The 12,783-nt window shown below is 43.1% G+C and overlaps 8 non-coding genes across 8 annotated transcripts; all 8 read left to right on the top strand.

The window, feature by feature from the left end:
• Nucleotides 1–2,260: 2,260 nt before the first annotated feature.
• On the top strand, nucleotides 2,261–2,343 carry trnal-cag (transfer RNA leucine (anticodon CAG)). Its single transcript has one exon. It is a non-coding gene; the product is annotated as a tRNA-Leu (tRNA).
• Nucleotides 2,344–3,072: 729 nt separating this feature from the next.
• Nucleotides 3,073–3,155, top strand: trnal-cag (transfer RNA leucine (anticodon CAG)). Its single transcript has one exon. It is a non-coding gene; the product is annotated as a tRNA-Leu (tRNA).
• A 737-nt stretch (nucleotides 3,156–3,892) lies between these two features.
• On the top strand, nucleotides 3,893–3,975 carry trnal-cag (transfer RNA leucine (anticodon CAG)). Its single transcript has one exon. It is a non-coding gene; the product is annotated as a tRNA-Leu (tRNA).
• A 1,605-nt stretch (nucleotides 3,976–5,580) lies between these two features.
• On the top strand, nucleotides 5,581–5,663 carry trnal-cag (transfer RNA leucine (anticodon CAG)). The gene has a single exon. It is a non-coding gene; the product is annotated as a tRNA-Leu (tRNA).
• Nucleotides 5,664–6,840: 1,177 nt separating this feature from the next.
• Nucleotides 6,841–6,923, top strand: trnal-cag (transfer RNA leucine (anticodon CAG)). The gene has a single exon. It is a non-coding gene; the product is annotated as a tRNA-Leu (tRNA).
• A 331-nt stretch (nucleotides 6,924–7,254) lies between these two features.
• trnal-cag (transfer RNA leucine (anticodon CAG)) lies at nucleotides 7,255–7,337 on the top strand. The gene has a single exon. It is a non-coding gene; the product is annotated as a tRNA-Leu (tRNA).
• Nucleotides 7,338–8,859: 1,522 nt separating this feature from the next.
• Nucleotides 8,860–8,942, top strand: trnal-cag (transfer RNA leucine (anticodon CAG)). Its single transcript has one exon. It is a non-coding gene; the product is annotated as a tRNA-Leu (tRNA).
• Nucleotides 8,943–9,744: 802 nt separating this feature from the next.
• On the top strand, nucleotides 9,745–9,827 carry trnal-cag (transfer RNA leucine (anticodon CAG)). The gene has a single exon. It is a non-coding gene; the product is annotated as a tRNA-Leu (tRNA).
• Nucleotides 9,828–12,783: the final 2,956 nt, after the last annotated feature.

The following is a 12,783-nucleotide window of genomic DNA, read 5'->3' as shown; positions in this document are numbered from 1 at the left end:
CCAATACCCGTACTTCCATGAGTATACTTAAAGGAAGTATACTATCCGCACTGGCTACTACGTTAATTTTTCAAATGTGAGTGCTGTTCCAAATCGAGTACTCCGTGGTGCACTAACCGGAAATTACGATCACGACTGCCGCCGTGGCTCCTCCCCCGCAATAAACATCCCGCTTTGAACGGTGAACTATTTACGCCTAGCAGCTATAAAAAGCTATAAAAACTATAAAAACTACAAAATGACTCTATTAATGCAGGCTATGTGGAAAATGCGCCGACTTTGGCTTTGCCTGGCTCCGCCTCTTCTGCTACGTAGCTAAGAAGGCTGCCGTTCAGTTCAGTACGGGGAGTGTCCTTCGATCCACACTTCACGATTAGCCCGTTTTGAGTACGGCATCCGGGTGACGGGTCCTTGAAGTATACTTCTTTTCGCCGGATCTGAATTGGAGTACTGCGTACTCAAATTTTGGCTAGTAAGTACGGACAGTACGGGTATTGGAACACGGCAGGACAAGACAAACGAAAAGCGGGACACTGACACGATGAAGAGGGCAAAACGGAGTGCAGTATGGAGCCACTTTAAGTTGGTTAATGACGACAAAGACGGCAAATGCACAATATGTGGAAGTATTTTAAAGTACAACAACTAAACGACTTCGTTGAATTACCACCTAAATGTGTCACATTCAGAAGGAAATTCAGCTTCTCAGAAGAATTGCCGCTTATCAATTAATCGATCATCGATCGATAAGATGAAACAACTATCGATTAATGAATTACTCGATAATTTGCATCCCTAGTGTCTGCGTCTCAATCTGTGTGCGTGCGTGTGCATTAGTTTATGTAAGTAGTGTAACCAATGTAACTATGGTAACGTTACAGCGCATGGTAGCTGGGGTTTATCATCGGTCCTTGTTTTACGGACATTTAAACATACGAGAGCAGTAACCATGATGGTGTGTTGTTTTTATTGATTCGAAGGGTAGGTTGACATACGTCAGGATGGCCGCGCGGTCTAAGGGGCTGCGTTAAGGTCGTAGTCTCCTCTGGAGGCGCGTGTTCGAATCCCACTTCTGACACTACATCTAGATCTCGTTGATTGTGGTTATTTCTCCAAACTGTGTAAAATGGTGAACATTTGGTAAAGGTAAGGAGATTTAAACTCAAAGTGACTGGCTGGCTCCGGTGGGGTAGAGGAAATGGGCAATGAGAGGGGTGTCATTCTGTCACAATCTGTGTGTCTGTGCATTAGTTCATGTAAGTAGTGTAATCCATGTAACTATGGTAAGGTTACAGCGCATGGTAGCTGGCGGTTATTATCGGTCCTTGTTTTACGGACATTTGAACATACAAGAGCAGTAACCATGATGGCGTTTTGTGTGGAATGATTCGAAGGGTCTGATGATATACGTCAGGATGGCCGAGATGTCTAAGGCGCTGCGTTCAGGTCGCAGTCTCCTCTGGAGCCGTGGGTTCGAATCCCACTTCTTACATTACATTTGGATCTCGTTGATTGTGATTATCTGTTCAAACTTTTTTATATGGAGAACATTTGGAAAAGGTAAGGAGGTTTAAACTCAAAGTGACTGGCTGGCTACTTTGGGGTAGTAGAAAGGGGAAATGAGAGGGGTGTCTTTCTGTCTCAATCTGTGTGTTTGCACGTCTGTGTCGGTGCATTAGTTTAATAGTAAGTAGTGTAATCCATGTAACTATGGTAACGTTACAGAGCATGGTAGCTGGGGTTTATTATCGGTCCTTGTTGTACGGACATTTGAACATACGAGAGCAGTAACCATGATGGTGTGTCGTGTTTATTGATTCGAAGGGTAATGTTGAAATATGTCAGGATGGCCGAGCGGTCTAAGGAGCTGCGTCCAGGTCGTAGTCTCCTCTGGAGGCGTGGGTTCGATTCCCACATCGGAGAAGACATTTGGATCTCGTTGATTGTGATTATCTGTTCAAACTTTGTAATATGGAGATAATTTGGAAAAGGTAAGGAGATTTAAACTCAAAGTGACTGGCTGGCTACAGTTGGGTAGTGGAAATGGGTAATGAGAGGGGTGTCATTCTGTCTCAATCTGTGTGTGTGTGTCTGTGCATTAGTTTATGTAAGTAGTGTAATCCATGTAACTATGGTAACGTTACAGCGCATGGTAGCTGGGGTTTATTATCGGTCCTTGTTTTACGGACATTTGAACATACAAGAGCAGTAACCATGATGGCGTTTTGTGTTGATTGATTCGAAGGGACTGATGAAAAAGGTCAGGATGGCCGAGCGGTCTAAGGCGCTGCGTTCAGGTCGCAGTCTCCTCTGGAGGCGTGGGTTAGAATCCCACTTCTGACATTACATTTGGATCTCGTTTATTGTGATTATCTGTTCAAACTTTGTAAAATGGAGAACATTTGGAAAAGGTAAGGAGATTGAAACTCAAAGTGACTGGCTGGCTACGGTGGGGTAGAGGAAATGGGTAATGAGAGGGGTGTCATTCTGTCTCAATCTGTGTGTCTGTGCATTAGTTTATGTAAGTAGTGTAATCCATGTAACTATGGTAAGGTTACAGCGCATGGTAGCTGGGGTTTATTATCGGTCCTTGTTTTACGGACATTTGAACATACAAGAGCATTAACCATGATGGCGTTTTGTGTTCATTGATTCGAAGAGTCTGATGCAATACGTCAGGATGGCCGAGCGGTCTAAGGCGCTGCGTTCAGGTCGCAGTCTCCTCTGGAGGCGTGGGTTCTCGTTGATTGTGATTATCTGTTCAAACTTTGTAATATGGAGAACATTTGGAAAAGGTAAGGATATTTAAACTCAAAGTGACTGGCTGGCTACGTTGGGGTAGTAGAAAGGGGAAATGAGAGGGCTGTCTTTCTGTCTCAATTTGTGTGTTTGCACGTCCATGTCGGTGCATTAGTTTATGTAAGTAGTGTAACCCATGTAACTATGGTAACGTTACAGCGCATGGTAGCTGGGGTTTATTATCGGTCCTTGTTTTACGGACATTTGAACATACAAGAGCAGTAACCATGATGGCGTTTTGTGTTGATTGATTCGAAGGATGTGATGAAATACGTCAGGATGGCCGAGCGGTCTAAGGCGCTGCGTTCAGGTCGCAGTCTCCCCTGGAGGCGTGGGTTCGAATCCCACTTCTGACACTACATTTTGATCTTGTTGATTGTGATTATCTGTTCAAACTTAGTAATATGGAGAAATTTTGGAAAAGGTAAGGAGTTTTAAACTCAAAGTGACTCGCTGGCTAATGTTGGGTAGTGGAAATGGTTAATGAGATGGGTGTCTGCGTGTCATTCTGTCTCAATTGTTGTGCGTGTGCATTAGTTTATGTAAGTAGTGTAACCCATGTAACTATGGTAACGTTACAGCGCATGGTAGCTGGGGTTTATTATCGGTCCTTGTTTTACGGACATTTGAACATACAAGAGCAGTAACCATGATGGCGTTTTGTGTTGATTGATTCGAAGGATCTGATGAAATACGTCAGGATGGCCGAGCGGTCTAAGGCGCTGCGTTCAGGTCGCAGTCTCCTCTGGAGGCGTGGGTTCTCGTTGATTGTGATTATCTGTTCAAACTTTGTAAAATGGAGAACATTTGGAAAAGGTAAGGATATTTAAACTCAAAGTGACTGGCTGGCTACTTTGGGGTAGTAGAAAGGGGAAATGAGAGGGCTGTCTTTCTGTCTCAATCTGTGTGTTTGCACGTCCGTGTCGGTGCATTAGTTTATGTAAGTAGTGTAATCCATGTAACTATGGTAACGTTACAGCGCATGGTAGCTGCGGTTTATTATCGGTCCTTGTTTTACGGACATTTGAACATACAAGAGCAGTAACCATGATGGCGTTTTGTGTTGATTGATTCGAAGGGTCTGATGTAAAAGGTCAGGATGGCCGAGCGGTCTAAGGCGCTGCGTTCAGGTCGCAGTCTCCTCTGGAGGCGTGGGTTCGAATCCCACTTCTGACATTACATTTGGATCTCGTTTATTGTGATTATCTGTTCAAACTTTGTAAAATGGAGAACATTTGGAAAAGGTAAGGAGATTGAAACTCAAAGTGACTGGCTGGCTACGGTGGGGTAGAGGAAATGGGTAATGAGAGGGGTGTCATTCTGTCTCAATCTGTGTGTCTGTGCATTAGTTTATGTAAGTAGTGTAATCCATGTAACTATGGTAAGGTTACAGCGCATGGTAGCTGGGGTTTATTATCGGTCCTTGTTTTACGGACATTTGAACATACAAGAGCAGTAACCATGATGGCGATTTGTGTTGATTGATTCGAAGAGGGTGATGCAATACGTCAGGATGGCCGAGCGGTCTAAGGCGCTGCGTTCAGGTCGCAGTCTCCTCTGGAGGCGTGTGTCCGAATCCCACTTCTGACAAGACATATGGATCTCGTTGTTTGTGATTATCTGTTCAAATTTAGTAATATGGAGAAAATTTGGAAAAGGAAAGGAGTTTTAAACTCAAAGTGACTCGCTGGCTAATGTTGGGTAGTGGAAATGGTTAATGAGATGGGTGTCTGCGTGTCATTCTGTCACAATTGTTGTGCGTGTGCATTAGTTTATGTAAGTAGTGTAACCCATGTAACTATGGTAACGTTACAGCGCATGGTAGCTGGGGTTTATTATCGGTCCATGTTGTATGGACATTTGATCATACGAGAGCAGTAACCATGATGGTGTGTTGTGTTTATTGATTCGAAGGGTAATGTTGAATTACGTCAGGATGGCCGAGCGGTCGAAGGCGCTGTGTTCAGGTCGCAGTCTCCCCTGGAGGCGTTGGTTCGAATCCCACTTCTGACATTTTGATCTTGTTGATTGTGATTATCTGTTCAAACTTTTTAATATGGAGAACATTTGGAAAAGGTAAGGATATTTAAACTCAAAGTGACTGGCTGGCTACGTTGGGGTAGTAGAAAGGGGAAATGAGAGGGCTGTCTTTCTGTCTCAATTTGTGTGTTTGCACGTCCATGTCGGTGCATTAGTTTATGTAAGTGGTGTAACCCATGTAACTATGGTAACGTTACAGCGCATGGTAGCTGGGGTTTATTATCGGTCCTTGTTTTACGGACATTTGAACATACAAGAGCAGTAACCATGATGGCGTTTTGTGTTGATTGATTCGAAGGGACAGATGAAAAAGGTCAGGATGGCAGAGCGGTCTAAGGCGCTGCGTTCAGGTCGTAGTCTCCTCTGGAGGCGTGGGTTCGAATCCCACTTCTGACATTACATTTGGATCTCGTTTATTGTGATTATCTGTTCAAACTTTGTAAAATGGAGAACATTTGGAAAAGGTAAGGATATTTAAACTCAAAGTGACTGGCTGGCTACTTTGGGGTAGTAGAAAGGGGAAATGAGAGGGCTGTCTTTCTGTCTCAATCTGTGTGTTTGCACGTCCGTGTCGGTGCATTAGTTTATGTAAGTAGTGTAATCCATGTAACTATGGTAACGTTACAGCGCATGGTAGCTGCGGTTTATTATCGGTCCTTGTTTTACGGACATTTGAACATACAAGAGCAGTAACCATGATGGCGTTTTGTGTTGATTGATTCGAAGGGTCTGTTGTAAAAGGTCAGGATGGCCGAGCGGTCTAAGGCGCTGCGTTCAGGTCGCAGTCTCCTCTGGAGGTGTGGGTTCGAATCCCACTTCTGACATTACATTTGGATCTCGTTTATTGTGATTATCTGTTCAAACTTTGTAAAATGGTGAACATTTGGAAAAGGTAAGGAGATTGAAACTCAAAGTGACTGGCTGGCTACGGTGGGGTAGAGGAAATGGGTAATGAGAGGGGTGTCATTCTGTCTCAATCTGTGTGTCTGTGCATTAGTTTATGTAAGTAGTGTAATCCATGTAACTATGGTAAGGTTACAGCGCATGGTAGCTGGGGTTTATTATCGGTCCTTGTTTTACGGACATTTGAACATACAAGAGCAGTAACCATGATTGCGATTTGTGTTGATTGATTCGAAGAGGGTGATGCAATACGTCAGGATGGCCGAGCGGTCTAAGGCGCTGCGTTCAGGTCGCAGTCTCCTCTGGAGGCGTGTGTCCGAATCCCACTTCTGACAAGACATATGGATCTCGTTGTTTGTGATTATCTGTTCAAATTTAGTAATATGGAGAAAATTTGGAAAAGGAAAGGAGTTTTAAACTCAAAGTGACTCGCTGGCTAATGTTAGGTAGTGGAAATGGTTAATGAGATGGGTGTCTGCGTGTCATTCTGTCACAATTGTTGTGCGTGTGCATTAGTTTATGTAAGTAGTGTAACCCATGTAACTATTGTAATGTTACAGCGCATGGTAGCTGGGGTTTATTATCGGTCCATGTTGTATGGACATTTGATCATACGAGAGCAGTAACCATGATGGTGTGTTGTGTTTATTGATTCGAAGGGTAATGTTGAATTACGTCAGGATGGCCGAGCGGTCGAAGGCGCTGTGTTCAGGTCGCAGTCTCCCCTGGAGGCGTTGGTTCGAATCCCACTTCTGACATTTTGATCTTGTTGATTGTGATTATCTGTTCAAACTTTTTAATATGGAGAACATTTGGAAAAGGTAAGGATATTTAAACTCAAAGTGACTGGCTGGCTACGTTGGGGTAGTAGAAAGGGGAAATGAGAGGGCTGTCTTTCTGTCTCAATTTGTGTGTTTGCACGTCCATGTCGGTGCATTAGTTTATGTAAGTGGTGTAACCCATGTAACTATGGTAACGTTACAGCGCATGGTAGCTGGGGTTTATTATCGGTCCTTGTTTTACGGACATTTGAACATACAAGAGCAGTAACCATGATGGCGTTTTGTGTTGATTGATTCGAAGGGACAGATGAAAAAGGTCAGGATGGCCGAGCGGTCTAAGGCGCTGCGTTCAGGTCGCAGTCTCCTCTGGAGGCGTGGGTTCGAATCCCACTTCTGACATTACATTTGGATCTCGTTTATTGTGATTATCTGTTCAAACTTTGTAAAATGGAGAACATTTGGAAAAGGTAAGGAGATTGAAACTCAAAGTGACTGGCTGGCTACGGTGGGGTAGAGGAAATGGGTAATGAGAGGGGTGTCATTCTGTCTCAATCTGTGTGTCTGTGCATTAGTTTATGTAAGTAGTGTAATCCATGTAACTATGGTAAGGTTACAGCGCATGGTAGCTGGGGTTTATTATCGGTCCTTGTTTTACGGACATTTGAACGTACAAGAGCAGTAACCATGATGGCGTTTTGTGTTGATTGATTCGAAGGGTCTGATGAAAAAGGTCAGGATGGCCGAGCGGTCTAAGGCGCTGCGTTCAGGTCGCAGTCTCCTCTGGAGGCGTGGGTTCGAATCCCACTTCTGACATTACATTTGGATCTCGTTTATTGTGATTATCTGTTCAAACTTTGTAAAATGGAGAACATTTGGAAAAGGTAAGGAGATTGAAACTCAAAGTGACTGGCTGGCTACGGTGGGGTAGAGGAAATGGGTAATGAGAGGGGTGTCATTCTGTCTCAATCTGTGTGTCTGTGCATTAGTTTATTTAAGTAGTGTAATCCATGTAACTATGGTAAGGTTACAGCGCATGGTAGCTGGGGTTTATTATCGGTCCTTGTTTTACGGACATTTGAACATACAAGAGCAGTAACCATGATGGCGTTTTGTGTTGATTGATTCGAAGGATCTGATGAAATACGTCAGGATGGCCGAGCGGGTCTAAGGCGCTGCGTTCAGGTCGCAGTCTCCTCTGGAGGCGTGGGTTCTCGTTGATTGTGATTATCTGTTCAAACTTGTAATATGGAGAACATTTGGAAAAGGTAAGGATATTTAAACTCAAAGTGACTGGCTGGCTACGTTGGGGTAGTAGAAAGGGGAAATGAGAGGGCTGTCTTTTGTCTCAATTTGTGTGTTTGCACGTCCATGTCGGTGCATTAGTTTATGTAAGTAGTGTAACCCATGTAACTATGGTAACGTTACAGCGCATGGTAGCTGGGGTTTATTATCGGTCCTTGTTTTACGGACATTTGAACATACAAGAGCAGTAACCATGATGGCGTTTTGTGTTGATTGATTCGAAGGATCTGATGAAATACGTCAGGATGGCCGAGCGGTCTAAGGCGCTGCGTTCAGGTCGCAGTCTCCTCTGGAGGCGTGGGTTCTCTTTGATTGTGATTATCTGTTCAAACTTTGTAATATGGAGAACATTTGGAAAAGGTAAGGATATTTAAACTCAAAGTGACTGGCTGGCTACGTTGGGGTAGTAGAAAGGGGAAATGAGAGGGCTGTCTTTCTGTCTCAATTTGTGTGTTTGCACGTCCATGTCGGTGCATTAGTTTATGTAAGTAGTGTAACCCATGTAACTATGGTAACGTTACAGCGCATGGTAGCTGGGGTTTATTATCGGTCCTTGTTTTACGGACATTTGAACATACAAGAGCAGTAACCATGATGGCGTTTTGTGTTGATTGATTCGAAGGATCTGATGAAATACGTCAGGATGGCCGAGCGGTCTACGGCGCTGCGTTCAGGTCGCAGTCTCCTCTGGAGGCGTGGGTTCTCGTTGATTGTGATTATCTGTTCAAACTTTGTAATATGGAGAACATTTGGAAAAGGTAAGGATATTTAAACTTAAAGTGACTGGCTGGCTACGGTGGGGTAGTGGAAATGGGTAATGAGAGGGGTGTCTTTCCGGCACAATCTTTGTGTGCACGTCCGTGTCTGTGCATTAGTTTATGTAAGTAGTGTAATCCATGTAACTATGGTAAGGTTACAGCGCATGGTTGCTGGGGTTTATTATCGGTCCATGTTTTACGGACATTTGAACATACGAGAGCAGTAACCATGATGTCGTTTTGTTTTTATTGATTCGAAGGGTCCGATGAAAATGGTCAGGATGGCCGAGCGGTCTAAGGCGCTGCGTTCAGGTCGCAGTCTCCACTGGAGGCGTGGGTTCGAATCCCACTTCTGACATTACATTTGGATCTCGTTTATTGTGATTATCTGTTCAAACTTTGTAAAATGGAGAACATTTGGAAAAGGTAAGGAGATTGAAACTCAAAGTGACTGGCTGGCTAGGGTGGGGTAGAGGAAATGGGTAATGAGAGGGGTGTCATTCTGTGTGTCTGTGCATTAGTTTATGTTGTCCTAGAATGTAATAAGTTACATGAACACATGTTATATACGATGAATGAATTGCTGCATTTAAGTGTAAAAAGCTAATTCTTTACATTTCACTTCAGTAAATGGAATTAGTAATGCTAACTCATAATACACTTGTCACAATAACTCTAGATATAAGAGTTATCTTTACTTAAATAAATTAAGTACCAGCAATTATTTTATGTGAGTTAGTAAACTTAAATAGTTCAAGGCAATCGGTTTCCTCAAATAGTTTAAGTTGAACTAACTTATCAGGTTTTACAGTGCACTACATTTTGATCTTGTTGATTGTGATAATCTGTTCAAACTTTTTAATATGGAGAACATTTGGAAAAGGTAAGGATATTTAAACTCAAAGTGACTGGCTGGCTACGTTGGGGTAGTAGAAAGGGGAAATGAGAGGGCTGTCTTTCTGTCTCAATTTGTGTGTTTGCACGTCCGTGTCGGTGCATTAGTTTATGTAAGTAGTGTAACCCATGTAACTATGGTAACGTTACAGCGCATGGTAGCTGGGGTTTATTATCGGTCCTTGTTTTACGGACATTTGAACATACAAGAGCAGTAACCATGATGGTGTTTTGTGTTGATTGATTCGATGGATCTGATGTAATACGTCAGGATGGCCGAGCGGTCTAAGGCGCTGCGTTCAGGTCGCAGTCTCCTCTGGAGGCGTGGGTTCGAATCCCACTTCTGACATTAAATTTTGATCTTGTTGATTGTGATTATCTGTTCAAACTTTGTAATATGGAGAACATTTGGAAAAGGCAAGGAGGTTTAAACTCAAAGTGACTGGCTGGCCACGGTGGGGTAGTGGAAATGGGTAATGAGAGGGGTGTCTTTCCGTCTCAATCTTTGTGTGCACGTCCGTGTCTGTGCATTAGTTTATGTAAGTAGTGTAATCCATGTAACTATGGTAAGGTTACAGCGCATGGTTGCTGGGGTTTATTATCGGCCCATGTTTTACGGACATTTGAACATACGAGAGCAGTAACCATGATGGCGTTTTGTTTTGATTGATTCGAAGGGTCTGATGAAAAATGTCAGGATGGCCGAGCGGTCTAAGGCGCTGCGTTCAGGTCGCAGTCTCCTCTGGAGGCGTGTGTTCGAATCCCACTTCTGACATTACATTTGGATCTCGTTAATTGTGATTATCTGTTCAAACTTTGTAATATGGAGAAAATTTGGAAAAGGCAAGGAGGTTTAAACTCAAAGTGACTGGCTCGCTACTTTGGGGTAGTAGAAAGGGGAATGAGAGGGCTGTCTTTCTGTCTCAATCTGTGTGTTTGCACGTCCGTGTCGGTGCATTAGTTTATGTAAGTAGTGTAATCCATGTAACTATGGTAACGTTACAGCGCATGGTAGCTGGGGTTTATTATCGGTCCTTGTTTTACGGACATTTGAACATACAAGAGCAGTAACCATGATGGCGTTTTGTGTTGATTTATTCGAAGGATCTGATGAAATACGTCAGGATGGCCGAGCGGTCTAAGGTGCTGCGTTCAGGTCGCAGTCTCCTCTGGAGGCGTGGGTTCTCGTTGATTGTGATTATCTGTTCAAACTTTGTAATATGGAGAACATTTGGAAAAGGTAAGGAGGTTTAAACTCAAAGTGACTGGCTGGCTTCTTTGGGGTAGTAGAAAGGGGAAATGAGAGGGGTGTCTTTCTGTCTCAATCTGTGTGTTTGCACGTCCGTGTCGGTGCATTAGTTTATGTAAGTAGTGTAATCCATGTAACTATGGTAAGGTTACAGCGCATGGTAGCTGGGGTTTATTATCGGTCCTTGTTTTACGGACATTTGAACATACAAGAGCAGTAACCATGATGGCGTTTTGTGTTGATTGATTCGAAGAGTCTGTTGCAATACGTCAGGATGGCCGAGCGGTCCAAGGCGCTGCGTTCAGGTCGCAGTCTCCTCTGGTGGCGTGGGTTCGAATCCCATTTCTGACACTACATCTTGATCTTGTTGATTGTTATTATCTGTTCAAACTTTGTAAATATGGAGGAAATTTGGAAAAGGTAAGGAGATTTAAACTCAAAGTGACTGGCTGGCTACGGTGGGGTAGTGGAAATGGGTAATGAGAGGGGTGTCTTTCCGTCTCAATCTTTGTGTGCACGTCCGTGTCTGTGCATTAGTTTGTGTAAGTAGTGTAATCCATGTAACTATGGTAAGGTTACAGCGCATGGTTGCAGCGGTTTTGTCGTGGAAATATCAATCATAACTAATAATATACAATCACACACAAATTATATTAACCTTGTTTATATAATTATTACATTCGAAGGAACTGTATACATTCTCCCTGTAACTTAAGTTAATTCGTATTCAAGTTCCCACTGGAGCCAGGAAGTCTGGTTTTGTGACCAGGCCAATCGACTGACTTCTTTGTAGTGTAAACTCGTTTACAGCCAAACCTGTAGACATGTCCAATAACCACCCATTGTATTACAAATTTACTTGGCTTAAGGTCACTCCCACTTCCTTCCCATAATGTTAATGTTCCCTATAAGAATCTTGTGAATCTATTGTCTCGGCGAATGTGTTCTTGGTAAACTTTGCTGCCAGTACTTTTCCCATGATCATGCTTTAAGATTAAATCAAATATTTCGCTGTCCGACGTGTCCGTGAGAGAACTTTCTCTTCATCAAATGGCGTTGTCGGCAGGATCCCAATATGAGATCATCAGACTGGTAAGTTATGTTTCTTTTAAATGACTATCTTGCCATTCTGACCCTCTGACGGGATCCGGAATTTGGAAAATAGATAAACACATGTGATTAGGATCTGACCTGGACCTTTGGAGGCGATTAGCACTAAAACAACTATTCAGCTAAAGAGGGGATAAGTGGACATAGTTGCCTGCCTTTGGTATGATGAAAGTAAAGATCTATTTCAAATAGGGCTGATAATTGCACCCACGGGAAGAAGTTATTAATTTTGACGCGGACCTTTGCACCGTTTCTGCACTGACAGAAACGGTTCAAAGGTATGATGAATGGACACTAGAGATCTATTTCAAATAGGGCTGATGATTGCACCCACGGGAAAATCGATCTAAAAGCATGAGGTTTCATTTAAATTCTTATTTAGGCGGAGGCTCTGTCTGATATTTTTTGCTAAAATATCCAAGAATTAGGAATCCCTACGAATTGATAATCCGTACTACGTAGGCATCAATGATTGGCCAGTAGTAGACTGTTTGTTACTACGAATGGAAAGCTTGTGCCGTGCGAATCATTAGCAAGATTTCGCTCTGCAGATTAACTCTTGTTATGTGACGAATGCAGGAATGTTGGCGGAGAACGTTTTGATTACTCTCAGTAAGGGTAACAACCCTCCAAAGAACTACGTACATTACAAGAGTTACGTTGGTGTGTTAATGAACTGTGTATCCCAAGTAGAACACATTCAGTAAGTAGCCCGGTAATAAAACAGTTTGGGACCCCACATCCGGCCAACCAGTGAATGTATTTGCTTGACCTCAGATGAATGGGTAATGTACGTCCCTCGGAAGTTATGCAATTCTGACCCAGGACCTTTGAACGTTTCTGTACTGACAGACCTTTCACTGGTATGATGAATAGATAAAGATCTATTTCAAATAGGGCTGATAATTGCACCCACGGGAAGAAGTTATTAATTTTGACCCGGACC

The sequence above is a fragment of the Gadus chalcogrammus genome, chromosome 12 (genome assembly GCF_026213295.1).
Source record: "Gadus chalcogrammus isolate NIFS_2021 chromosome 12, NIFS_Gcha_1.0, whole genome shotgun sequence".
Classification (NCBI taxonomy): domain Eukaryota; kingdom Metazoa; phylum Chordata; class Actinopteri; order Gadiformes; family Gadidae; genus Gadus; species Gadus chalcogrammus.
Note: the sequence above shows the minus strand (reverse complement) of the source record. Positions and strands in the feature narration are given on the sequence as shown.